The sequence below is a fragment of the Pteropus medius genome, unplaced genomic scaffold, assembly GCF_902729225.1.
Source record: "Pteropus medius unplaced genomic scaffold, Ma_sr-lr_union100, whole genome shotgun sequence".
Classification (NCBI taxonomy): domain Eukaryota; kingdom Metazoa; phylum Chordata; class Mammalia; order Chiroptera; family Pteropodidae; genus Pteropus; species Pteropus medius.
Genome location: NW_024354875.1, coordinates 29,408,455 through 29,434,746, shown reverse-complemented (window position 1 = coordinate 29,434,746; position 26,292 = coordinate 29,408,455). Strand labels below are relative to the sequence as shown.

General features: G+C 37.2%; 1 protein-coding gene across 1 annotated transcript in view; it reads left to right on the top strand.

Annotated features, from left to right (window-relative positions):
• The window catches only part of STK39 (serine/threonine kinase 39), a 264,879-nt gene that overhangs the window by 161,781 nt on the left and 76,806 nt on the right, over positions 1 to 26,292 (top strand). The gene's annotated exons all lie outside the window — the stretch shown is intronic.

The window sequence follows — 26,292 nt, the reverse complement described above, 5'->3', positions numbered from 1 at the left end:
CCTCAGTCTTCTAGGAAATGGATACAGATTTGGTGCCTGACAGTATAGTCTTTGTATCTAATGAACGAAAGCTCTTTCTGCTTCAAGGATTTTTAAATTTTAATGTCTATCTTAATGTATATTCTTTGTTAAGAATTTGGTATCTCAAGATAAAAGAAATTTGCTTAAACTTAATTGTAAACAGCTTAATTTGCCACGTCAATCAGAATATGGTCATGTTTTTGAAGGTGTTCTAAAATAAGTTATACATGTTCTCCTTTGACAATTAAACAAATAAAACACATGGCTAATGGACCATTTTCAGAGCTGTGGCTATAAAAAGCAGGTTCATTTTCAAGGTTAGTTTCCAGCCCTCTGAGTTATTGTAGTCCGTCAGGGTAGATTATCATTGCCATAATCACCCCTTCCTTCTGATGGTCATTTACAATCTGCAGTTCATTTTCACATACTTACCAGGGGACCCTCACAACAACCCTTGTTGTGATTTAATTCAGAGTTGATTTTCCAGTCAAGAAGTGAAATTATTACAAGACTGTTTTCCTTATATTTGAAAGTAGTCTTGATTATGAGTCACAATTAGCATATTTCACAATCTCCAAAGAATGAAATAGCCCATTTCCTTCTCATTTGACTTTGGAACCAGGTACTCCTTTCATTTATTTTTCATTCGTTAGTTTATTCATTCAATCCACCAGTGTTTATGAGAAACCCACTCTGTACCAGGCTCAGTGCTTGGCGTTAGTTCGCAGGAATGAGCGAGACTGTGGAGATTGCAGTCAGTCCACTGAGTGTGCAGTGTTGGAAGTGACCTTTAGAATCTAGTCATGCAATCTTTTATTTAATATACACAGGAATATTTTCTTTAGTCTAGTTGTTGGATATTTACCCAGGCTGTTTGCATACTGTGGGTCACCTTTTTCCATGATCACCTCTATGATACTAAAAAGCTTTAATTGTTATAGTTCATCTTCCTCTTGAAGATTCAACTGACCTTCCTATTCTGGGCCCCTACGGGCTCAAATCTGGCCCTCAGAGTAAATATCGGGCTCTCTGGATAAAAGACCTGAAAGGTGTCTTTGAAAAGCATATTTCAAGCCTTATCTTCAAATATTGTTTTGCTCTAGGCAGTAGAACAATGTAAAAACAAATGCATTTCCTCATTTTTCTGAGAGCCATTCGTATATTTGCAAGGCTTATTCTTCTCTTTTCCTAAGCAAATCAGTGCAAATAACTTTAGCTGTGCTTCTCATACTGTATCCCCCTCATAATCCTGGTTAGTCACCTTTATTGACATTTATTCTGCACCTGCTTTTGTTACCATTTTCCTCATGGGTCTGGGTGGTAGTTTTCCTGAGTTTGTGGCTTAGATCACTAGTCCTACAGTATTTTCTGAGAAGAAAGAGTTCCATGTCCAAAAATGTTAAGAAACAGTAGTGTGTGGTATCCATCTTTTCTGCACGTGGAAATCGAAAGGAACATTATTTATTTTTGGAAATCGAAAGGAACATTAACATTAAAGGTTCTAAGAAGTCCTGCAGGAAAGGAAGTTGTTCATTCTAAAACCTATTTGACCTCAGAACTCTTTTCCTGGAATTGTTTTCCAGTTTGACATTGTCTCTTTGAAATGTAAATGTAGCACCCTTAATTAAATGCAGGCCTTTAGATGTGGTCTGAGCCACTTGAATACAGTAGTAAGATCATGTGATTTTTCAAATCACATTCTGTATTTCTCCTAAATCATCTCATTTTCATTACCTTTTGAAATATCCATGTACCTTGTTGGCAAATTTAGCATGACCTAACAGTCAAACTAAACCTGATTTTATTTTTTTCATTGGAAGGATTATCAAGCCTAATTCTGAACTTCATTCAGCATGTGTTTTAAAACTCTGTCTTAACATTTATAACTATAATAATGAATCTGTTGATTTTGACTTGCTGCTTGCCCACCATACATCTTACTCATGATTGTCGATGTGTCATATTAGTTATGGTGTTTGGATATATATCACTTGCCAGTCTGATGAACCTATCTTTGACATCTTTATCCAAAACACTGATTAACATGTTCAGAAATTCAAGTAGGAAAGAGCCTCTGGCATCTGTTGGAAACTGCTCACTTTCTAAATGGCTTTGAATAATTAGTATTTTATGGTATCATTGTTCAACCAAAAACAAATCCTATTTAATCCCATCCCTTTTAGCAGACATTAACCATTCAGAAGGATATTATAAAAGGATCCACAGAAAGTGTTGCTGAAATTAAGACGTAACAATGGTATTTTCCTAAATGTAACTACCTAGAAACACCTTCAAAATATGGAAATGATTTTTAGTGTAACTTATTTTCAGTGAACATATGTTGATGCCTGATTGTTTGTATACATGCTTACCCTATATTTTAAAAAGGTTTTTGCTTAAGCTAGTGTTTTTCATATTTAAGAGCTTGTGAATTTCTCAGAATATACTGTTGGACTCCTCGAAGGGCAGTCCTTGTACTTTAATGTGAAAAATAGCCTTCGAAAGTTAAAAGTTAAATGCTATTAAATTTTTATGATCACTCTGTACTGATGTAAGTGTAAACAGAAAATACATTCATTTTATAAATATTTATTGAGCACCTATATGTGCATGTGTGATATAACCAGTGGCGGAGGGTGGGGAACAAGACATTTCTTGTCCTCCAGGAGCTTACATGCTGGAGGCAGAAAGAGGAACAATTCAAATATTACTTACATGATATATAATAATATATCAAGTTATCTGAAAGAAGAGCTACATCAGGATAGAAGGTGCTATTCTGTATTAAGGAAGGCATATTAGTTTTCAACTGCTGTGTAACAAATTGCCATGAACTTAGTGGCTTAAAACAACATACTTTTACTATCTCACAGTTTTTTTCGGTGAGAAGTCTGGGCACCACTTAAGAGTTCTCTGCTGTGTCTTATAAGCCTGCAATTAAGGCATGCTCATCTGGAGCCCTAGGCCTTCTTCCAGGCTCATTGGGGTGTTGTCAGAATTCAGTCCTTACAGTTGTGGACTGCGGTCCTCTGTTCCATCGGACCACCCCGCTCCACAGACCATTCCAACATGACTTTGCTTTTTTCAGGGACAACAGGAGACCATCTCCCCTTCCCTCCAAGGCCTCAGCCCCTCTGTTAAAGGTTTTTCACCTGATGATTAAACCAGTCCCATCTAGGATAATCTCCCTTTAGATTAAGTCAAAATCAGTTGTTTTGGAACTTTAGTTATATCTGCCAAATCCTTTCACCTTTTCCATGTAGCATGACTTAATCATGGGAGTGACAGCCCATCATATCTAAAGGTCTCCTTCGCACTTGGGAGAGGATTATGCAGGACATGTACACCTGGGGACAGGAATACTGGACACCATTATAAAACTGCCTACTACGGAAGGGCTCTCTAAATAAAGTGATATTTGAGCTGACCACCGATGGAAGTGAGGATTCAAGCCATGAAGTTGTTTGGAGGCAGAGAGTCCTAGGGCAGAGCAAACAGTGATTGCAAAGATTCTGAGGGGAAAGCACAAGCAGTTATAAAAACAGCCAGGGGACCAGTGCGGACAGCCTGGTAGGGGATGAGGTCAAAGAGTTAGCAGGGGCTGAATCACGTAGGGCCGTGTAGCTTGTAGTGAAGACTTTGGATTTCGCTATTGGTGGAAACTGTTGGAGGTTTGTGAGCAGAAGAATGATATGATGTGAATTAAGTGTTAAAATGAGCACTGTGTTTGCGTTGTGGAAAATAGACCATTTAGGGTAGAAACAGAGAGTTCGTTGGTAGACTCTCACAGAGATGCAGAGAGTAATAATGTGACCTGGACCAGTGTGGAGGTGACATGCAATTACTGGACTCTGGATGGAGGAGCAAGAACTCAAAAGTTACTCAAGGATTGGGCCTGAAAATATGGACGAATGGAGTTGCTGTTTCCTGAGATGGGAGAGTTGGAGTTGCAGGTTGAGGTGGAATCAGGAGTTCAGTTTTGAACACGTTAAGTTTGGGTTGTCTAGTGGATATCTCTGTGATGAGCTCAAGTAGGGGGCATGAGTCTGGATTGCAAAGGAAATCTGTTTCTGAGCTAGAGATATAAATAAATTGGAGAACTGTTGGCATGCATGGTATTTAAAGCTATGAAATTTTAAGAGATCCCCTGGGGAGTGATGAAGGTAAAGAAGAGAAGTGGCCTGGCACACACCTCCGGTGGTGCATGGACGAGGAGTAATCAACCGATAAGAGGCTGGTGCAGCAGAGGAGAGAACGGTGGTCCTGTAAACCAAACAGAGGAATTGGCTCAAGAAAGGAGTGAAAAGTTGCATTAACTGCTATTAGAGATCAAGTACAATGGGAACTAAGAATTCACCATTGTATTTGGCAAAATGTAGCACATTCTTGACTTTGGCAAGAGTTATTTCAGTGGATTGATGGGGACAAAACTTGACTGAACTGGATTCAGGACAGAGTAGCAAGAGAGAATGTGAGGTAAGAAGGATAAATAACTTGTCTTGCTAGAAGTTTGCTAAATATGGGGAGCAAAGAATTGGGATGATGGCTCAATGAGAATATGGGGTGAAGAGAGGTCTTTTTAAAAAAGCATTATTCGTATGGGAATGATCCAATAGAACAGGAAAAATGGAATGAGGGGACGTTGTAAGACTGATATGCTCAGGCGGGTGGGAAGGGATGATGCCCAGGCATCCATGTAGATGTCAGGCTTAGGAGAGTGGAAAGGTCACCTGTTGAACAGTGCAGCCACCATAATGGAGGTGGTGGGGGTGAGTGGAAGTCCTCTTCTGTTGTTTTCTCATTAAAACAAAGTGTGTCATCAGTTGAGAGTAAGGAAGGAAAATGTGTTCCAGGTTTGAGAAATGAAGGGATGATTGTATGGGAGAGCTGGAGAGTAGATTTACCAGGGAAATGTGATAGGATGAACAGGCTGCACCAGTGATCACTTGCAGTTAGTGACTGTGAATTTAAGGACATTATATTATCACGACGTCCCAGAATATAAATGTGTATGTGAGTGTGAATATAATTGAAATGGAAACATAACATTTAAAAACATTCATAGAGGGTTCTGTGAGCACACTCATGGGCCCCCGTTTTAGAATCACTGTTTAAATCATAAAATATGGGTCATAGAATTGCCCTCGGAGATCTCTTGAGCGCAGGGTGGCAGTCTCCTGCCCTCTTTTCTCACCACCAGCACCACCTCATACGTCCGACTTCCTTTTCTTAGCACCTTAAAGTTACATGTTTGTTGAGTATCAGAAACCTGCCATCTAATGTCGGCCCTGCCATACAATTTCTTTATACCTCATTCCCTATTTGAAATTTGCTCTAGGTCACTTGGACCCAGAAAAATTATCTCCTAGACCAGTCGGTGTGAGAGGAAGCTGGAAAGTTATTCTGGCCAGTATTCATCAGATTTTAGAAAATCCATGCCCTCTTTTGTACCCTTCTCATTCTTCCCAATATCCACATCCAGATTCTGGAGTGCGTGTGTGTGTATGTATGTATACACACACATACATACATAGATACACATAACACACAAATTTGCCCTCACTCTGTGAATCTCTCCTCTAGACAATGTGCAGCTATAGGGTATTGAGAAAAAAATGTGCTTGCCTTTCTTATCCCCTGAGATCATCTGGGCATGACACGTATGTGTACTGTGCTCCACAGGCTAGTGGGTAGAGACTTCATTTCAAGCTGGCTTTTCATAGGTCCTTGAGTAATGCTATGTGGATGGCTGCCTTCTCCACTTCTTGGAAAGGTCATTCTGACTTTCTTCTTGACGTAACATTTTATAGACCTACCTGCTAGGAATATGGCTCTCCCACCCCTACATTCACCTCCAGTTGCTAGGTAAACGTCACCTTCATTCTGCAAGTAGGAAACTGGAAAATATTTTACTTTTCAAAATGTTGCATTCTACACAAAAAGGAAGTGGCTAAAGGTCGTATATTTATTTCTCCATTATTAGTTTTGGTGATCATAGGCAAAAGACTGAGGAGACAAAGGCTAATTCCTTCCTCGAAAAAGTATAATATTGCTTTAACTTGCTTTTAAAACTGACCTGTTATACGTAAGGTTGAAGAAAAAGAATCAGACCTTAGGTTAAATGCTGGATGGAGATAATTAAAATGTAGATTTTTCTTTTTCCTTTTATGTACTTTTCTGCAAATGTTCTCTTATTCATTGCGTATATGGTAAAGTCATCTATGTTATCAAAAAAACTGAGCATCATAAACTTAGATACAAGATAAGCAAATCTTGTATCTCTTAAACACATCTCAGAAAAAAACCAAGTGGGCCACCTTATAATTTATATACTGTCAGGAGGAGATAGTAGTAACAGTTCTGGTTTGAGCTAAACATTATACATATATTTTGCCATTAATATATTTTTCATAAAATAGAATAATTATGTATTTGACATAAAATACGTTTTTTGGAATCAGACAGCGATTTGGAAAATGATGAACTTATTAGTTAAATTGTTAATTCCTTTGTATCGGATGCCGTTCATACCTTGATAGTTCAGCCCTATGGATTCCGGTTGTGGTTTTGCTGATGGCAACCATGACTCTTGTCAAAGATAGATGCTCTGTATGGTGTAGCCTTTCAATTGCTCATAATGGACTTACCTTGATATTATGTAGCAGCATCATTAGACTTAGATGGGCTGGTTAAAGACTCCAGACAACAAAACAGTTCTCTTGCTTATAGGAAAAAATGAGAATAGGGTATTTATTTTAACAAAAATCTTTTAGCATGACAGTATTGCCTAATTTGACCTATTTTAGTTTCTTAAACGATGAACCTAGCTATTGGTGAATTATAATTTCATAAAGAAAGCCTCAGTTGATAAAAACAACGTCGAACACTGTTTTAGCATCAGTATGCCTGAATTCTAATTTCATATTATCATCATTCAGGAGGGATTAGAATTCTTAAATCGTTCTCTAGCCTGTAAAATCACGTTAATTGCATAATTCTTACTAGTTGAGTGGTTTGGAGCCTTGATTAATTTTCCCCCACAAGGTTAAACAGTGTAGGCATATTGTTCAATTGTAGCAATGCTTTTTAGTACGTGTTCTTTTTTTTCCCCTCAACAAACTACTTATTTTTGATTTTCTTTGTGCAAGTCTTTGTGGAAAATCCAAAGACGAATAAGACAGGGTTTCTGCACTCAAAGAGCTTACCATGTAGGCAGAGAGAGCAGACCCTGCACAAATGACTCTAACACAAGGTGGAAAGTGATAAATGCAGCAAGGAGACAGCTGGAAAGAAGAGCTATGAGTAGTTAAAGGAAGGTGAGAGCCCTTTTGTCTGAATGTTACTTTTGGGTTACTAGTTTCCATAGTATCCAGTGTTTATTTTTTTTTTCAACATCCAGATTTTGAGAAGAGTAATGGTTAGATTGAATCCAGGGGAAGGAGCAGGCTATGGTCTTTGATAAAGGCCTTATCAGACTTAAATTATTTCTGACAAAACCATGTTTGTTTTCCAGTAGTGGTATATATTATTATGTAGGCAACAAGTTACTAGAAATACAGTTCTTCAGTGTGAAAAATACTTGGCATTTTCCTTAATTTTTTGAATGTTCTCTTTTGGTTTTTCCCCCTTCTCTGAGAATTAGAATAATCATTTCACATCTTGGCTTTATTGTCAGTGAGGTCCTTCAAAAGATGATGTTCTTACTGTGTACCAGGCACTGGGACGAGCACTGTGTGTACTTTGTCTGGTTTAATCATCATAAGACCTCCACAACATCAGTACTGTTAACTGACATTTCATAGCTGAGGAGATGAAGGTGTAAAGGCATGGCAGTAATTTGTCTGATGCTGTACAGCTCAGAAGAAGCAGAAACGGGTCTTGAACCTAGGTCTGTTTAACACGCTGGTCCTTGCTCTTCTTCACTTGACCCAGTAGCTGTGCTTTATTCAGTTCTGTTACATTTACCTGTCTTTTCATTAGCCTTTTTACATAAATGTCCTTTTAAGAATGTTACCTGAAAATCTCATTATTAAATATTGTGACAGGAATACCTGGAAATATTTTGAAGGAGATGCTGAAGATGATGCAAATAGCAGCCAGCATTTTCAGTGGTTTTTTTTTTTAATTTCGAAAGTGCTGTCACATCACTTGCCCAATTTAATTTTTTCTTTCATTCTGTGTTTGTTGCCCATAGATAAAAAAGAAAGATTGAAAATGCTAAGTATCTTTCCTACAGTCACAGAGCTAATACACTCAGGCTGGAGATTGGGTTTTCTAATGTTAATTTAATATTTTCAATGGTATGGTTTGGTTCGATGGTAAGCTTCGATGAGATAGTTTAAGTATAGATGATGTAGGGTAGTATAGGATACAGGCCTTTTGCATATACAAAATTTTCCTGCTGGTAAACATGCTAAAAAGGCAAATTTATATTCGGAAAAATGTGATATTGTAAAAGAGAGAAGCAAAATAGATGAATTAAAAACTATTCATTTTGAGATGTCATTTTTTTTTTTTTGACAATGGATCAAGAAGATGTTTGAGTATAAATACTTTCAGCAATAAGGAATGTATAGTTCTTTGTTTTTAAGTGATATATGGTCATCTTAGAAATTTAAAATATCAATTAAAAGAAAAAAAGAACAAGAAATAAAATCATCCGTAATCCTACCCTGAGATACATTAGTATTAGCCTCTCAATAAATATTTTCTAGTCTTTTTTCTATTCTTATGTTAATATATACTTTAATATATAATTTTTAAGTGTTATTGTATACATATTTTGCTTATTTTTATTAATCTGCTTTGATTGGTAATGTCTTCGATATCTTTTTATATCAATGCATGTAAGTCTACACAGCCCTTTTAAGTGGCCGCCTTATATTTTGACTGAATGTGCCAAAACTTACTTAAAAAGTATTATTTGATAGTTAACAGAATTCTCGATTTTAAGTAGAGCAGCATATAAAAGCTCATGTGTGCAAAAATGATGTTTGAAACTTCCCAGTAAAAAAAATCCCTGTTATCACTGAATTTTGACTTTGGTGAAACACTCTCAGACATTGAGAACCTGGAGATATGTAATTGAGTAAGCCCAGTTTCAAAGCACATAGGGATTCTAAGGGCTGATCGTGTGGCTCTTGGGTCAGCAGAGGATGTCACTACCCATGTAGCAGTTGACACAGATGCTCACTCTGTGTTAGGGTTTAGTTCTTAGAGCAGAGATTTAAGGCACTGTGATGAGAAGCCACAAAAATGAATGATTCCTGAGTAACCTCACCAGTGACAGAACACAAACATAGGGTTCCACCTTGCCACTATACTTTTGGCTTCTTCCTTCTAGTCTATATTCTTTAAGAAATCCTCCCTTGGCTGCTTGCTAGGGTTAGAGGAAGTGATGTGTGGGACCTAAAGGTGGGAGAGAGGAGAGATTGTCTTTATGCTTTTAGAGCTTGTTACACAGTGTGCCAGCTGAAAGATTCTTAGGTAAAGGTATGTTTCACAAACTTTTAATATCAAGATGCCTTGTGAGATATTTGTGTGTGTGTGTGTGTGTGTGTGTGCAGCTTTTTTTTTTTTTAGTTATAGTGGGAAATGTGAAGAAAAATGCTCTTTACTAGCTTTCTTCTACAAAAATCCCCAAGTAAGATAATACTTTGGATATAATCTCTTTATCTCATTTTTTAAAACACACACAGCCTCCATGCTGTAAGAACTGCCAGACATAATTTCTGTGGCAGAGATATAGAAGTCATGCTGAACAAGGATCCATATAGGAGTGTTCTCTGCCCTCCTGTACACCCAGCGTCCAGACCCCTCTCTGTTAGAAGGTTCTCTAGGGGGGAAAAAAAAAAAAGTCCAACTCCTTAGGCTGTTTAAAGGCAGAAGCTGACTTTCTTCCCTGGAGCTTACCCATAACTACAGCTCTGACGCAGGGTGTTTCCAGGGGGAGCTGTCACCTAACCTCAAAGTACTGCAGTGAATTGTGCAATGTCACATGGGTAGTCACTGTCAGTGCCAAGAACAGCACCTCAATATCAACCTGCATAGAGGCAGCCTCTTTGCTCTCCTCTCTCTATCAGTTCCCCAGTGCTCTGGCCTGCTGATCTTAACTTGCTGGAGTAATTGCACGGTCACATTTCTGGAACTTTCACATCTTCCCTGAACTCTTGCTTCTTATGAGCTTTGTAATATCATTGCACAGATATGCATGAAGAGGAAATGTCTTTAAAATAGTGGGCACCTTAAAAAGCTTTGGTGGTATTTGAGTCAATGCTAATTACCTGATACCTTGAGTAGTAATAGCCTGAAATTTTAACAAGTGCCTTAGTATTTTAAGTTATCCTTTCTGTCACAATGCTGAGGCTGTCTCCCTTACCCCACCTTTTTTTTTAATATTCCACCTTTCCTAGCTCCTGATGAGGTAATGTTGCTCTTAGCATTCTAAAAACTCTCCTCTCCAGTTTTATTGGGGAAGGTTGTCTCTTAGGGCTTGTCCTATCTTGATCAGAGCTGAATAATTTCGAGGACTGTTTGCAAAGTTATTTCAGTTCTCGGTTACCATATCCCTGGAGATAACGAGTGGTAAGATTCCTTCCTCCAAATGTTGAAGGTAACAAGCATATTTCAGTATGGAGGCTTTCTTTGCATTAACTTTTCCTTCCCCATGGAAACCAGACTTCCTGGAATATACATTCGACTTTATTTTGCAATTCCCGGAGTAGTAGAAAACTTTGTTCTTCTCACAGTTGTTAACTGGTAATATAGTGGGAAATCTCTGCCGCTCAGTGAATTTCATTGGTTGGTCTTTGTATTAGTTTTCTATCTTTGCTGTAAGAGATTACCACATACCTAGTGGCTTAAAACAGCACAAATTTATTAATTTTAATCAGTTTAAAAGTCTAACATGGATCTCAGTGGACTGAAATCAAGGTGTCGACAGGGCTGTGTCCCTTTCTCCAAACCCTATGGGAGAATCTGGTAACTTTATTTCAAAGACTTTATTTTTTTAGAGCAGTTTTAGTTTCACTGCAAAATTAAGAAGAAGGTACAGAGATTTCCCATTTACCCCCTGACCCAACACATTCATAGCCTCCTCATTATCAGCATCCCCAATAGAGTGGTTTATTTGTCACAATCTATGAACCTATATTGATATGTCTCTATTACCCAAAGTCCACAGTTTACATTATGGCTCACTCTTGGTTTTGTACATTCTATGGGTTTAGACAAATATATAATGACATATATCCAACATTATACTATCGTACAGTGTTTTCACTGCCCTAAAAAATCCTCTGTGCTCTGCCTGTTAACCCCCTCCCACACTCCTGGCGGCCACTGACCTTTGTACTATCTTCATATTTTGCTTTTCCCAGGATGTCCTATTTTTGGAAACATACAATATATGGGTTTTTTTAGATTGACTTCTTTCATTTAGTAATATGAAAGAAGTTCCTCTAATGTCTTTTCATGTCCTGACAGCTCATTTCCTTTTAGCTATGAGTAAGATGCATTGTCTGTATGTTTCACAGTTTATTCATTCACCTACTGAAGGACATCTTGGTTTGCTTCCAATCTGTGGCAGTTATGATTAAAGCTGTTTATAAACACTCATGTGCAGATTTTTGTGTGGACATAAGTTTTCAGTTCTTTTGGGTAAGGAACTGAAACCAAGGTGCACAATTGCAAGATTGTATAGTTAAAGTGTGTTTAGTTTTGTTAAGAAATTAATACCTGTCTTTCAAAGTGGCTGTACCATTTTGCATTCCCACCAGCAATGAATGAGAGTTCCTCTTGCTTCACATCCTCATCAGCATTTGAAGTTGTTGTCAGTGTTCCAGGTTTTGGTCTTTGTAATAGGTGTGTAGTGGTATATCATTATTGTTTTAGTTTGCATTTCCCTAATGATATATGTGGAACATCTTTTCCTATGCTTATTTGCTATCTGTATATATTCTTTGGTGAGATGTCTATTAAGGTTTTGGGCTCAATATTTTTTTGTTTGTTTTCTTCTTGTTGAGTTTCAAAGGTTCTTTGCATATTTTAGACAACAGTCTTTTATCATATATGTCTTTCGCAAATGTTTTTTCCCAGTCTGTGGCTTATCTTCTCATTCTCTTGATATTACCTTTCACATAACAGAAGTTTTTTTTTTTTTATTTAACGAAGTCCAGATTATCAATGATTTCTTTCATGGATTGTGCCTTTAGTGTATCTGAAAAGGCGTTACTATTTCCAAGCTCATCTGTGTTTTCTCTTACTAGTTTTATAGTTTTGCATTTTATGCTTAAGTCTATAATGCATTTCAAGTTAACTTTTATGATGGATCTAAGATCTGTGTCTAGATTTATTCTTTTGCATGTGGATGTCCTGTTGTTTAAGCACCATTTGTTGAAAAGACTATCTTTTCCACAAAGGACCTTTGCTCCTTTGTCAAAGATCAGTTGATTATATTTATAAAATTATTTCTGGGCTTCCTATTCTGTCCTATTGATCTATTTTTTTTTTCATTCGCCAATACCACACTGTCTTGATTACTGCAGCTTTATAATAAGTCTTAAAGTTGGGTAGTAATAGTTCTCCAACTTTGTTCTTCTCCTTTGATGTGTGGGCTATTCTGGGCCTTTTGCCTCTCCATATAAACTTTGGAATAAGTTTGTTGATATCCACAAAATAACTTGATGGTATTTTTTTGGGTCTCATTTGCAATTTTATTTTATTTATTTATTTTTTAAGTTTATTGGGGGTAACATTAGTTAATACAATTACATAATTTTCAAGTGTACATTATAATTTGACATCTATATATTCTATTGTGTAATTACCACCCAGAGTCCAGTTTCCTTCAGCTACCATATATTTGATCCCCTTTACCCACTTCACGCTCCCCCTACCACCCTATATTTGACCCCTTTTACCCTATCTATCTCTTCCCTCCACCCTCTACCCTCTGGTAACCACTAGTCCATTGTCCATGTCCCCAAGTCTCTGTCCTGTTCATTTGTTGCTTTTAGGTTTATAGCCCACATATAAATGCTATCATGTGGTTTTCAACTTTTTCTGTCTGGCTTATTTCACTTAGCATGATTATCTCAAGGTCCATCCAGGTTGTCGCAAATGGCAATATTTCATCTCTTCTTATGGCTGAGTAATGTTCCATTGTATATTTGTACCACAGCTTCTTTAGCCAATCAACTATCATAGGACATTTTAGTTGCTTCCATGTCCTGGCCACCGTGGATAGTGCTGCTGTGAACATCGGTGTGCAAATATCTTTTCGGATATGGGTTTTCAAGTCTTTGGGGTAAATACCCAGTATAGGGATTACTGGATCGTATGGTAGATCAATTCTTAGTTTTTTGAGGAACCTCTATACTGTTTTCCATAGTGGCTGTACCAATTTACTTGCTGGTATTTTGATCAAGATTGAATCTATAGTCGAGTTAGGAAGAACTGACATCTTGACAATTTGGGTCTTCCTATTTATGAACATGGAATATCTCTCCATTTATTTAGTTCTTCTTCGATTTCTTTTTTCAAAGTTTTGTAGTTGCCCTCATGACTCTTCTACATATTTTGTTAGTTTATACCTAAGTAGTTTATTTTTTTTTTAATTTTCTACATAGGTGATTATGTCTTCTATGAAGAAAGACACTTTTATTTCTTTCTTCCCAGTCTGTATACTTATTTCCGTTTCTGAATGCATTACCTAGTACTTCCAGTGTGATGTTGAAAAGAAGGGGTGAGAGGGAACATCCTTGCCTTCTACCTGATGTTACTGAGAAAGCTTCCAGTTTCTCACCATTAAGTATGATATTTGCTGTAGGTTTTCTTAGATATTCTTTATCAGTCAGGAAGTTCCCCTCTATTCCTAGTTTCCTGAGAGTTTTTATCATTAACGTACCTGAACTTGAAAGCATAGTGTGAAGAAGAGGTAGAAAATATCCACTATATTTAGGGAACTGTAGCAAAATGAAAACCTATCACTTGATAAAGATCTTAATTATATCAAAATTGAGCTGCATAGGGCAACTAGAGATCATCTTAGGAGCTCCCCACCTGTGGGCCACATGGAAATCAGACTGTCACACAAATATGAGAACTACTCTTTGTAAAGCTTTTAGAAAATAAAACTCTGCATTCTCCTCTTGCAATCTACTTATGTCAGTGAGTTTCCCAGTGAAGTAAGTAGTTAAATAACTAATCGCCAAAAGAAGATAGGAATTTTGATGGAGTTTTTAATGAATTTGGATACTAGAGATGCAGTAAAGCATACCTGGCCACAGAATATTTACGTTGTCTTCTTCAGAACCCTTCAGCTCATTTTTATCTGCAGAAATATATCTCTTTTCAAGAAAGTGCTAGAGGGCTTCTGACCTGGGTAAGAAAGCAAACCACTTGCTCTAACTTAGGGAGCCCCGGGGAGCTGGGGTTTGCTCTCCCCCACCTATCACTTTGGGGCCAGGCATCTGCACTGATTGTGTAAGTCAGAGCACCCTGTGGTGGATATTTTAAGATGACTTTTTGATTTCTTACATGGAGAATTTGTCAGTGTGCCAGCTAATTGCCATTGTTGTCTTAATGGAGAAGCTCTGAAGATTCAATAAAATCAAGCTCTGCACATTTGTCTGGAGTTGGTTCTAGATTTTCTTTCAGTGGAGTGGATATGAGGTCAGCTCAGTGAAAAAGCTGTTGGCTTTTTGTACTTTGATACATTCTCTTTTTATGGCTTGATTGTACCATTTTGTCCCTCCCACAAAGAGAACTTTCTCTCAGAATGTTCAGATGAAGCATTAGTACTTTAAAAGGCTTAAAATGAATGTTTATTACCACAGCATGGGCTACACCATTGTAAACTCCTACACTGTAAATCACACCAAGAATCCTTGTCACGTTGGCCTTTTAACTGCCTTAGGCTTACTGCTGTGTTGCAGGAAAGTGTAGCATTTGCCTAGTTTTTTTTTTTTTTTAAGCAATGTCCAGATAGCTAAGATGAACCTTTTTTGTGTCTCAATATTGTCTCCCTCACCTCCCTGCTCCCAGAAGATCTAAAGGAAAATGAAGAGCTGAAAAACACCAGGGCTAGAAGATATTTAATAATTCCTCATTTATTCCTTAATGATCAATTTATTGAATAAGCTGTACTTTCCAGCATAAAAAAATGAAAGTTTTATTTTTCTCTAGTCATTGTCTTCAGAGAGCTTTGTTGAATCTTCCTTTGCCATCTTTTAATGGCATATTGGGCATTAGGCCATACTTTTCCAGTCCTTTAGGGTATTAAAAGTTAAGTCTAATCTAAAGTTAAATGTTATATTCAATTTAGCTTTTATCTCCTCCCCTATGTCACGTCACCTGCCCCTCTGGCTGAGAACGGAACACAGTCATCTCTTTCGTCCTTTTCCACTGTCTCCTTTCTCCTGTTTGTCACTTTTTCTCAAAAACTGCCTGCCACTGTCTTCTGAGGCAGTTGTGCAAACCTGGCTCTTTGGTGCGGACCTCAGTGGGACTCTAAAGAGTTCTAGGCTAGTTCCACTTCTTCCTTTGACCTGGGCAGGTGGGCAGGAGGTCCTCAGGAGTAGGGAAATGGCAAGATGGCTTAATTTTTGGCTATCTTTCAGTTGACTCCTTTAGCACAGCAAGTCGTGAGTATGTGTGCAGGCTCTACAGCAGTTCCTTCTGTCTACTCTGTCTTAACAATTTCCTTTTCCTCATTTGGGTAGTTAGGGGTAGGGCCAATCAGTAAATTTTCCCCATAAGCAGATAAGCATCTAGGGAGTGAGATGCCAACCTTCCCTCCTTGCAGGTATCTCTGAAGTGTTAGTGACTCTTCGGGGACTCCTGCAGTGGGCTTGGCAGCGGGGAATCCTAGCACACTTCCTGGACCAATAATTTGTAACTGAAGATTCTTTGTCATTCTGTACCCCAGACCCCCAAATTTTGCTTTTATGGATAGGTGCTGAGGGAATCAGGGGTCATGACTGGAGCTAGTACAGCTATCTCGGCTACTAATTAATAAGCGTTTGAGTGTCCAACCTCTAATATCTGCAGCACTCTTTATTCAGAATATAGGGTACCTGGTGCCTGTTTATGTTTAGCTTAGCATCCTGGGAACCAATGCTGGGGCAACAGGAAAAGATCTAGTCAGTGTTCACTGATAGTTATTCATCCCCATGTAAATCGAACTACTTCTGGGCAAGTTACCAAGGGGAATATCATGCAGCATATCCCTTGGCTTTTAAGGTTCATAATACGTTATAGCTTAAGGAAATAAAGATATGAACATAGAAGATATTAAATGATTATATCAAGCAGAATGTGATGAATTGCTCAAATAAATATGATTGATAATACAGGTTTTCAAATATCAGTGTCCACTGGAGTAGCCTGCCATAGCTGCCTCTCTAACCTGTTGTGAAGGCTGTAGGCGTGGATGAGTCAGGAGACAGCTGCTGTGGTGTTTTCCAGCTGTGCTATGCAGCTCCTGGCTTTGCTCTACAGAGTATAAGGAACAGCAGGAATGAAAGAAGAACTGTGAAAAGGTAACGAACGATGCACAGTTTTAGGACTAATTTTCTTTCTATCAGACTGATTTTTGAAATATTATTTTTTTATAACTTTTTTATGGGGGATATACCATAGTTTCTAAGGTTTAAGTGAGCAGTGCATATTTGAGAATTGCGACTTTACTTTTAAGTATTAAATAGAAGTTGTAAGGAGCTTGCTCTTTACTAACTGCTTTTCTTATCTCTGTTATCAGGTTTCTTACTTTTCAGTGTATTGATTCGTTTTTCCCCCTGTGTTTACTTGAAAGGAGAATTTAAAATAATCACCTTTTTTGGTAGTAGTACCATTAGAATTGTTACCGTGTTTGGGCTTTTAGATATGGTTGGTTGGCTAGCCCCAGGTTTGGGGTATGCTGCATTCTCAGCCTCTTTCCCCCGTCTTGTGTCTTCTATGACCCATGCCCAACGTGCTTATCACTCCCTCTTTTCACTCCAGAAGCCTTCACTCACAACCCCAAAAGGCTCTCATTGATTTCACTGGGTCAACCCCACCAGATTGCAGCAGAGAATGTGTGAATTTGGGTTTTGGTAGATTTGGTGGTGTGTACATTTTGATTTTCTGCTTTCTTCTCTTTTTGTAAATTCTCTGTCGTTTTATACTTTGTTTCTTAAAGAATCACTAGAGGCTATTCTTTTCTGTGTTTTCACCTTTTCTATAAAGAGACTCGGGGTCATATTTCAGTATTTTATCAAGATTAATGACAAATCAAGCTGATGCTCAGTAACCTCTCTTAAGGTGAGAATTGACTTTATGACGTTCATGAGATCACTGTGTTTAAGGAATACAAAACTTTCACAGTGGCCTTGGACTTCAAGTTGCATACTGAGTGAGATGAAAAAGACTTTTTTTTCCCTTTTATTCTCTACTGTATTATTACTATTGAAACTGCAGAAAGGTCCATTAAGTATAAGGTTACCTTAAAGGGAAGCTATCTCTGCCATTCAATTGACAATACCCTTGACATACTCAACAGTAGTGCAGAGACCATTGTCTGTTCTTAAAAAGTCAACTATTGTTATTAATGATGCCCCTGTATGACTCAGAAAAAAGGGAGCCACATAAAGATGATGCATGTTAAATGGCTTATGGATATATTTAGTGGCCTATGAAGCTGCTCTCGAAGAACATAGGCTGTGGATGCCGTCTTGGCATTCTCCCTCTGCTTAGTTCCAGCTTGCCGGTGTCTCCCCCTACAAAAGGGGCCTATACACTCTTCTGGAGCCTTGATTTTTGCAGTTGCCACCTAGAGACGCCTTCAGATCACCTGGTATTGGTGGCCTGTGGGGCTTACATTTGTGGCCTCTCAGGATTATATATATTTGCAAACTTTTAAAAGCTGCTGCCTGAAGGTCTGGCTTGCAGTCAGCCTAAATCTAGATGTAGGATCTTTCTCTTTGGGACACTGACAGGTCTTGGCACATCCTCAAATACTGGGAGCTATTAAAAATATAATAGGCTGCTGAGACAAACACAGAGACTTGAGAGAAGACCAAGAGTTGGGGCAGGGCTGATCAAAGAGATCCACCACCTACACGAGGCCACTCCTTCAAGACTGGGTTCATCTTACTTAGGACTCTCTGGACTTTCTGGAAGTCTGTTTTCTTCCCCAAGTTAGGGAAGTTTTTAGCCATTATTTCTTCAAATAAGAGTTCTGCCCCTTCCTCTTATTCTGGGACCCCAATAATGCAAATGTTAATCCATGTGATATTGCCCCATAGGCCTTCCAAGCTATCTTTACATTTTTAAATTCTTTTTTCCTTTTTTTGCTCTTGATTTGACGACTTCTCCTGCTTTATCTTCGAATTGACTGATCCTTTCTTTGGCTTCATTTAGGAGTAGACGCCATCACTGAATTCTACCACACATTCAAATAAGAGTTAGTATCAATCTTAAATTTTTCCAAAGCATAGAAAATGGCGGAACTCTTCTAAATACATTTTATGAGGCCAACATTACCTGATACCAAAACAAGACAAGGATTCCACAAAAAAAGAAAATTATAGGCCAGTATCCTTGAAACATAAAGGCCGAAATCCTCAGCAGAATATTAGCAAACCTAATTCTACAATACATTAAGACCTGAAACCATAAAACTTCTGGAAGGAAATGTAGGCAGTAAGTTCCTTGACATAGATCTTGGAGATGATTTTTTAAAAATCTGACATCACAAGTAAAGCAGTAAAAACAAAAAGTAAACATGTAGGACTATGTCAAACTAAGAAGCTTCTGCACATCAAAGGAAACCATCAACAAAATGAAAAGTCACCCTATGGAATGGGAGAAAATATTTGCAAATCATGCCTGATAAGGGGCTAATACCCAAAATATACAAAGAACTCATACAACTCAAGGGCAAAAAAAAAGAGCAAACTATCCGAATAGACATTTTCCCAAAGAAGATATAAGATGGCCAACAGGTACATAAAAAATTGCTCTCCATCATTAATCATCAGGGAAACGCAAATCAGAACCACAATGAGCTATCATCTCATTACTTTTAGAACGTCTGTCATCAAAAAGACCTGAAATAACACGTATTGGAGAGGATGTGGAGAAAAGGGAACCCTTGTGCACTGTTGATGGGAATATAAATTGGTATGGTAACTATGGAAAACAGTATGGAGGTTCTTGAAAATGTTAAAAACAAACTATAATATAGTCCAGCAGTTCTACTCTGGATATTTATTTATTCAAAGAAAACAAAAAGCCTTAATTCAAAAAGATATCTGTTCCACCGTGTTTATTGCAGCATTATTTCAGTAGCCAAGATATGGAAAAGCTAAATGTTCATCGAAGGATGAATGGATAAGAAATGGTGAGATACATATACATTGCAATATTATTCAACCATAATAAAAAATGAAATCTTGTCATTTGTGCAGACGAACCTCAAGGGCATGATACTAAGCGAAATAGAGAAAGACAAATACCATGTGATTTCTCTTGTATATGAAGTCTAAAACAAAACACACCAAGCTCACCGATGCCAGAGATCAGATTGGCAATTACAAAAATGGAATGTGGAGGAAAGTGAGAAATGGATGAACAGTTTTTTTGGTTTGTTTAAATAAATTGAATAATTCTTTTAAAAACTTGAGGCGAGTAAAATAAATTAAAAAGGTACATTTTAATATGTTGCAGATGTGAACAAGGGCTTTAAAACAACATCTCTAGAGAACTGAATAATTATTTTTATAAAATGCTCTTCTCTCCCCTATTTGAGAGGTTGCTTTCCACTAGCTAAATCCTCAATAATAATTTCCATGTTTATTATCGCTCTTATATAAAGAACGATGTGAGAATTATTTTATATAAAGTGATTCACACTCTAGGGGATTTCTCTACTGGATAATCAGCACCCCCTTAAGCTCATATAAAAAATGGAAATTAGAACCCTTTATGTTTCAAGTATACATCATGCCGCCAAAAGTACAAGGTCAGAAATTGTGAGTAAAATATTCACAAAGTTCAGGAAAAAAAAAAACAGGAAAAGGTCTGAAAAAGGACTGTGGTGGTGTTAGCAGTGGCCTGCATCTTTGACAGTGGTCAGAGGTGGTTTTGCCTGTTTTGTGCTTTTGACATCTATACGTGTGTAAACTGATGTATCCCTTCCTGCTGCATCACTTCTGCAAGGAGAATTTGATTCTGTGTTTTAAGGTTTTGGAAGCAGCTGCAACATAATTTAATCAAGCAAAGAAATATTGTTTAGCTATATTTGAGGGTTGCTCGTTTGCCTTTTTGACTGTATATACACACTTAATTGTTCCCATTACTGCAGTTTATATTTATTTTCAATTAAGAATTAGGAATCATTAGCCTCCAGGTTAGACTTGTCTCTGTTAGTGGTGAGTGTTTTTTGTTATCAATGACTAACATAGAATTCCTCAAATTCTTTTTGTCAACAAACAATATTTTTAGTGCCCACCATATGTTAAGCACTGTGCTTGGGGATATAAAAAAGAATAAAGCAAATTAAAAGGTAAAGATAAAGGTGCTCTATTTTCAGAGTAAAAGTGGCCTTTGTACTGTGTTTATATTTGTGGTCCAGATTCTGTCCCCAGTTCTGGTCCAGATTGTGGATTTGGGCAGTGGAGACAGACAGATAGAAAAGGTAATAGTTCTTAACCTTTGTGGGAGTTGGTTATAGACTTTAAAAACTCAGATTAAGCTATGTCCTGCCCACACTCCATGCCCACCCTGTCCAAAAGTGCACATTTAACATTTATACAGCATTTTTTGTGCACTTTTGGTGGGTTTGCTGACCCTCAGAAACCCATCCACAGACCCCAAAAAACTTCCTAGAAGGAAGAGATTAGGTTAAGAATTAAGACCCTTTTAATCAGTTGTTACTGTTGTTACTGTTTTTCCGTGAATGCCCAGTGTCCATCATAACTTACACCTTTGAAATGTACTAACCTGACCTGAAATATGAATTTGTGTTGTCACATTCGTTTGCTGTATTGAATGTGCAAAAGGAAGATTGCTCGTCTACGGTAGAGTGTAGGCTGTGTGCAATAATTTCTGAAGGGAGAACTCTTTCATAGAGAGACAGATAGGTGGAGCTGATACTAATTCAGTGGCAGAGCGGAAGAATGAAAACTGCCATAAATGTTTAAAAAACAATTTTTATGCATTTGACCCCTTTACAGTTTTAACTTCTGCTCATTGATCATTGAAATAATTAGATATTTGTGAAAAAATGGAGCGAGGTAGTTGGTGAGAACCAATTTAAGCTTAGAGACGCAAAAGAAGATTAAAACAAAAAACCAAGTAAAATACAGGCATTTAACTTTAGCACCTGCTGAAACCCCACAAGCCTCAACCAGCAGTCTCTATCTTAAGCCTTTGCCCAGAATCCTCCAGCATTAGTCTTTGTCTCCTGCTTGCTTCCCTGTCGCCATTTCCAGAATCCTAGGTCATACTCTGGCTTCTTATTTTTGACCGAGCCAGAAGTATCTCACATGAGCCAGTTCCCCAGGCTCTCTCTGAAGGTTGGCTGGTGGGCGTGGACGTATAATTTGTGAAAAATTACGGCAAGGATCATATGCTCCACATTCTGTGTGTTTTGAGAGTATGCTGCCCATTGGAAATGGGGGGAAAATATTTTTTAACATAGTGGTGTTTTAGACTAAGCAAGGCATACTTAATTAAAGGAGCTTTGTAATATGCATAGAAAATATATTGAATAACGACCTGGAAAAAAGGAGTTGATGTGACACACAACAGGGATATGTAGAGGAACTAAAACTTAAGTAAGCATTAATTTAACCAGATGATGTAAATGAATGATTTATTATTTCTGCTTTGCCTTTTTCTAGAGAAGATTTGACGTAACTTATAAAATGAAAACATAGGAGAAAGAGAAGCCAAATGAGATGTTAAAACTATTTTGAGAGTGGAAAGAGAATTGAACCAGGAACCCAAAGTGATATAATTATAATCATTGAGAAGTAAATTTAGCTCTCAACTTCTTAGCAACCAGGAAATTATAGTTATCTGTACAGGTCTCCTCTCCTGATAAAAAAGTAAACCTGTACGATCAGAAGATTGCACAAAGAGGCAGGCTTTTACTTGAAACTAAATTCAGGAGAAATTTATCTCATGGTTCTTTCTGTAAAGAACCTTGGATAACATAGTAGAAAATTTGACCTATTGTAATTTTGCAAAAAAAGTGAAAAAACATTCTTGAATTTTTTTTTCTTATATTGACCTTCCTTAGAAGTCAAGGGCCTATCCTCTTTGAATTAACAGCATAAAGTTATTCAACAGCTAAACTAGATTCATGTCTGCTTTTTTCTTTTTCCTGCTGATCAACTCAGAGAGGGACTGAGCTTAGCAATGTTAAGGGAATGCTTTTGGCAGGGAAAGGATAGCAGTTAATCCAAGTTAAGGGTTTGGACAACCAAAACGCCCTTTTGCAGTGTTTTGATCTACAGGAAATCTTATGTATAGATATTAGATGAGCAACTAGCAATTCTCAAGGACCATTCAAGAAGGTGATTTTTTTTTCACCCAGATGGAGGAGCCCCCATTTGCAAAAGTGCTGCAGAGAAGGAACTGTGGGATAGATTATGCATTTGAAAAAAAAGAGAGCCTCTAATACTTTTTTCAAGTATTCAGTTTATACCCCATAATTGTAAACCACAGAATATAGGAGAAATGCTTTTAGCTTGGGCAAATCCCTGTTCAAGTAGATGTGATTGATGGCTTCCTCTTCCATAAATCTAAGTTATATCCTTTGGAACTTTGATTATAGTAAATGCTGCATTCAAAATATATCTCCAAAAGTTTGGCTTTAAGAGTTGGAAAGATTAGATATTTTTCATTTTAGTGCTAGCAAATGTTTAGCAAAAACAATAATGTTGGTTTTAGCATGGCAATATTTTACTTGTTAAAAACAAAGTGAAAAAGATCAGCTGCTTCTAATGAGATCAGTACTGTGCCTAGCACAGTTCCTGCCACAGAAGAGCTTATATAAACACCTGTTAAAAAAATAAATAAATCACAGTCTTACCTTCCTATATGCTGTGTTAAATAGGCATAACACTAAGCGAAACACCAAGACATTATTTAGATGTATTAATGAAAGAGGAACTGGAAAGAAGCCTTTTGAATGTAGAATTGACATATTAGGATATATTAGAAGATATATCATGCCCTCAATTCCCATAATGCATAAAATTTAAAGGGGCATGCTCATGGGACTTGTGCAGCTTTATGCTCCCACCAGCCGTGTATGAGTTCTACTTGCACCACACTCGTGTCAGGACTTGGTATTCTTTTCCATTTTACCCGTTCTAATAGGTGTGTAGTGGTATCTCATTATGGTTTTAACTTTTATTTCTCCAATTAGTGACCTTGAGCAATTTCTTCTGTGTTTAGTAGTCATTCAGATCTTGTCAATATTGAATTGTCTTCTTAGTACTGAATTGTGGAGATTCTTTATATATTCCGAGTATAAGTCCTTTGTCATATATATATATATATATATAGAGAGAGAGAGAGAGAGAGAGAGAGAATATTTTCTTTCATAGTATGGCTTGCATTTTGGTTTCTTAATGATGTCTTTTGAATAACAAGTTTTAAGTCTTGATTAAAAGTTTAACAACTATTTGTGGTTTTTACTTTTTGTATGCTATTTAAGAAATTTTTACCTACATCAAGGTTCCAATGATTTCCTCCTATTTTTTTCCCTTGTATTTTCTTCTAGAAGTTTTATCATTTTAGCTTTTACATTTAGGTCTGTGGCTATTTTAAGTTAATGTTTGTGTATGGGGTAAGGTAAAAGTCAATGTTCATTGTTTTTTCTTATAGATGTTCAGTTGTTCTGGCCTCATTTTTTCAATGAGCTGAACATTTGAAACAAGTTTGTCATAATAAAGATGATTTTTTTTTTTTTGCTAGGGGTGGGGACAGGAGTTCAAAAGAATAAACTTCGAGAGAGTCTCCCACCTATGCAATAAACCTTTTAATATTTTGGTGTCTTTCAAGCCCTTTCTTCTTGCTTGAATGTTTGTTGGTAAATATCCTATAGATGAGGTTTTGTAACCTAGTCTAGCTAAATTCAGATAACATTTCTTTAAATGTTTCAGATTATCATCTAAACCTCACTCAAGGATTTCCTGTTTCACTGTCCTGCCTCCTGCCCCTGCCGGTCGGTGACCAAAACATTTACTTTTTTTTATGTTTCAGTTCAGTTTTCTGCCTTTTCTTTTTAAGTCTTTTTTAGCCAAATGAAGATGACTCATCTCTTTCAAATCTTCGTGGATCTTTTTAAAGAAACTTTTTATTCCCCTGCATTATAAAAGTAATAGATGTTCATTAGAGGAAATTTGAAAAACAGACAATTATAAAAAAGAAAATTACCCATCAAAACACCATTCAGGGATAAGCAAGATTAACATTTCAGTATATTTTCTTCTGTTTATTTTGCTCTGCATATTTCTTTTATTGTTTCAATTATATTACATATGCAGTTTTGTGCCCTGCTTTTTATACTTAGTATTACATTATAATCATTTTCTCATGTCATTAAAAACCTTTTATAAATAGCAGTTTCATAGCTATGTAATATTGCATCCTGTAGATATTCCACTGTGATTTATTTAACTGTTTGTCTATCATTGGAGATTTAATTTGGTTCCAGATTTTTGCTACAAAAGAAATGCTCTAAAGACTGGTCTTATATAGAAAACTTGAGGTTTTTTTAATGTTAGATTCATAGATGTAGAATTGGTATATCAATGGATATGGCACTTAAAATTCTGGAAACATATTGCCAAACAACGCTCTCAAAGGTAGTATCAATTTATACTCCTGAAAGCCATGAAGGAAGGTCTGATGATGGACTGTATCCTTGTGAGCATTTCACATTTCTTATTATCATTTTATGATCTTTGCTAATTTAATTTGGTAGATTAAAAAGTAGTGATTAGATTTTTAGTTTGTATTTCTGCTGAGCTGTATCTCAAAATCTCCATGTGGACAGAGTCAGGGAGAGCATGAAAAGACCCTTTGATTGTTATAGGGTTTCTAAGCCCAGGAAAATAACTTACCCCAATGTAAGAAGAAATTGATATTTCTATTATTACTCTAAAAGAATTCACACCATGTTCCAAAATGTGCGTTAGTCTTAACAAAGCAAGCCTAAGGCTTTCCCTTGAAATTTAAGTTTATCACAATATCAAAGAAAGAAATTAGGTTATTCGAACTTACTTGCTCTTGGTGGTTACCTGCTGAAGTCCAGTGATCATTATTTCCTCTTTTGAGAGCTCTCAGGTTATCCTTTTAATAATGAGATGCTGAAGAGCAGCCTCATAGTCATTTCTTTGCTTCTCCTTTCCTAACTTTTTTTTAAAAAGGCTGTGTGCATGCTCTTGACTTCACCCTTGCTCTACCAGTGGCCAATAGGAATCCTGTTGCTGGGTTTCCTAACTGGCTTGTAGAAAGCAGAAGCAAGGCACGGGAGGGAAACTCTTGACTCATGAATGTCCAGGGATACTGCTCGTCTGAGAGTGCGACCAACAGATACATCTAGAAATATATGTCACCTTCTCCCCTTAAAATCTCTGCTCTTGATCCTGTTATCTTCTTATATGAGTAAACATTTTTGCTCCACTTAAAAACAGTAAAGCCCATTTTTAGAGAGACAGCTTAGCAAAACTATTGGGCAAATACTGTTTTTCTCAACTTTTGGACCAGAATCATTAGGCTTGCCTGAGGCCAGGAAGAAACCAATGTTATGATACCTGTTTTCCCCCAAATGCACATGGTGATGTGTTTCTGACTCTAGAGTTCTATAGTATAACCTTCTAATGATTAAAAATTACTAGACTGGACAAGGACGGGAGCCTACTCCTTGAGCCTTCTTCACCAGCTTTGCCATCTTTCAACCAAGGTGGCAAGTCCTTTCCCTGTACAGCCTCGCAGGACTGCCATTTTGGTATTGGCAGAGTAGCCTCATGGATTTGGGCTAATCCCACAGAAAAATATTCTGAGTTATGAATTGTTCTTTAGTAAACCTGTTCTCATCTGTCTTAATGTAAGAAACCCGTAAAATGACACTTAATTCCTCAGTCATTTTCCCCCAGTTTGATAGACTTGAATTTTCTCTATGGTAAGCATATACTACAAGTTCATTTTAGGAACTGTGGAGTCTGGGATGACCTTAGTTCTGTTACTGCTTCCTTCGTGATATAAGCAGTT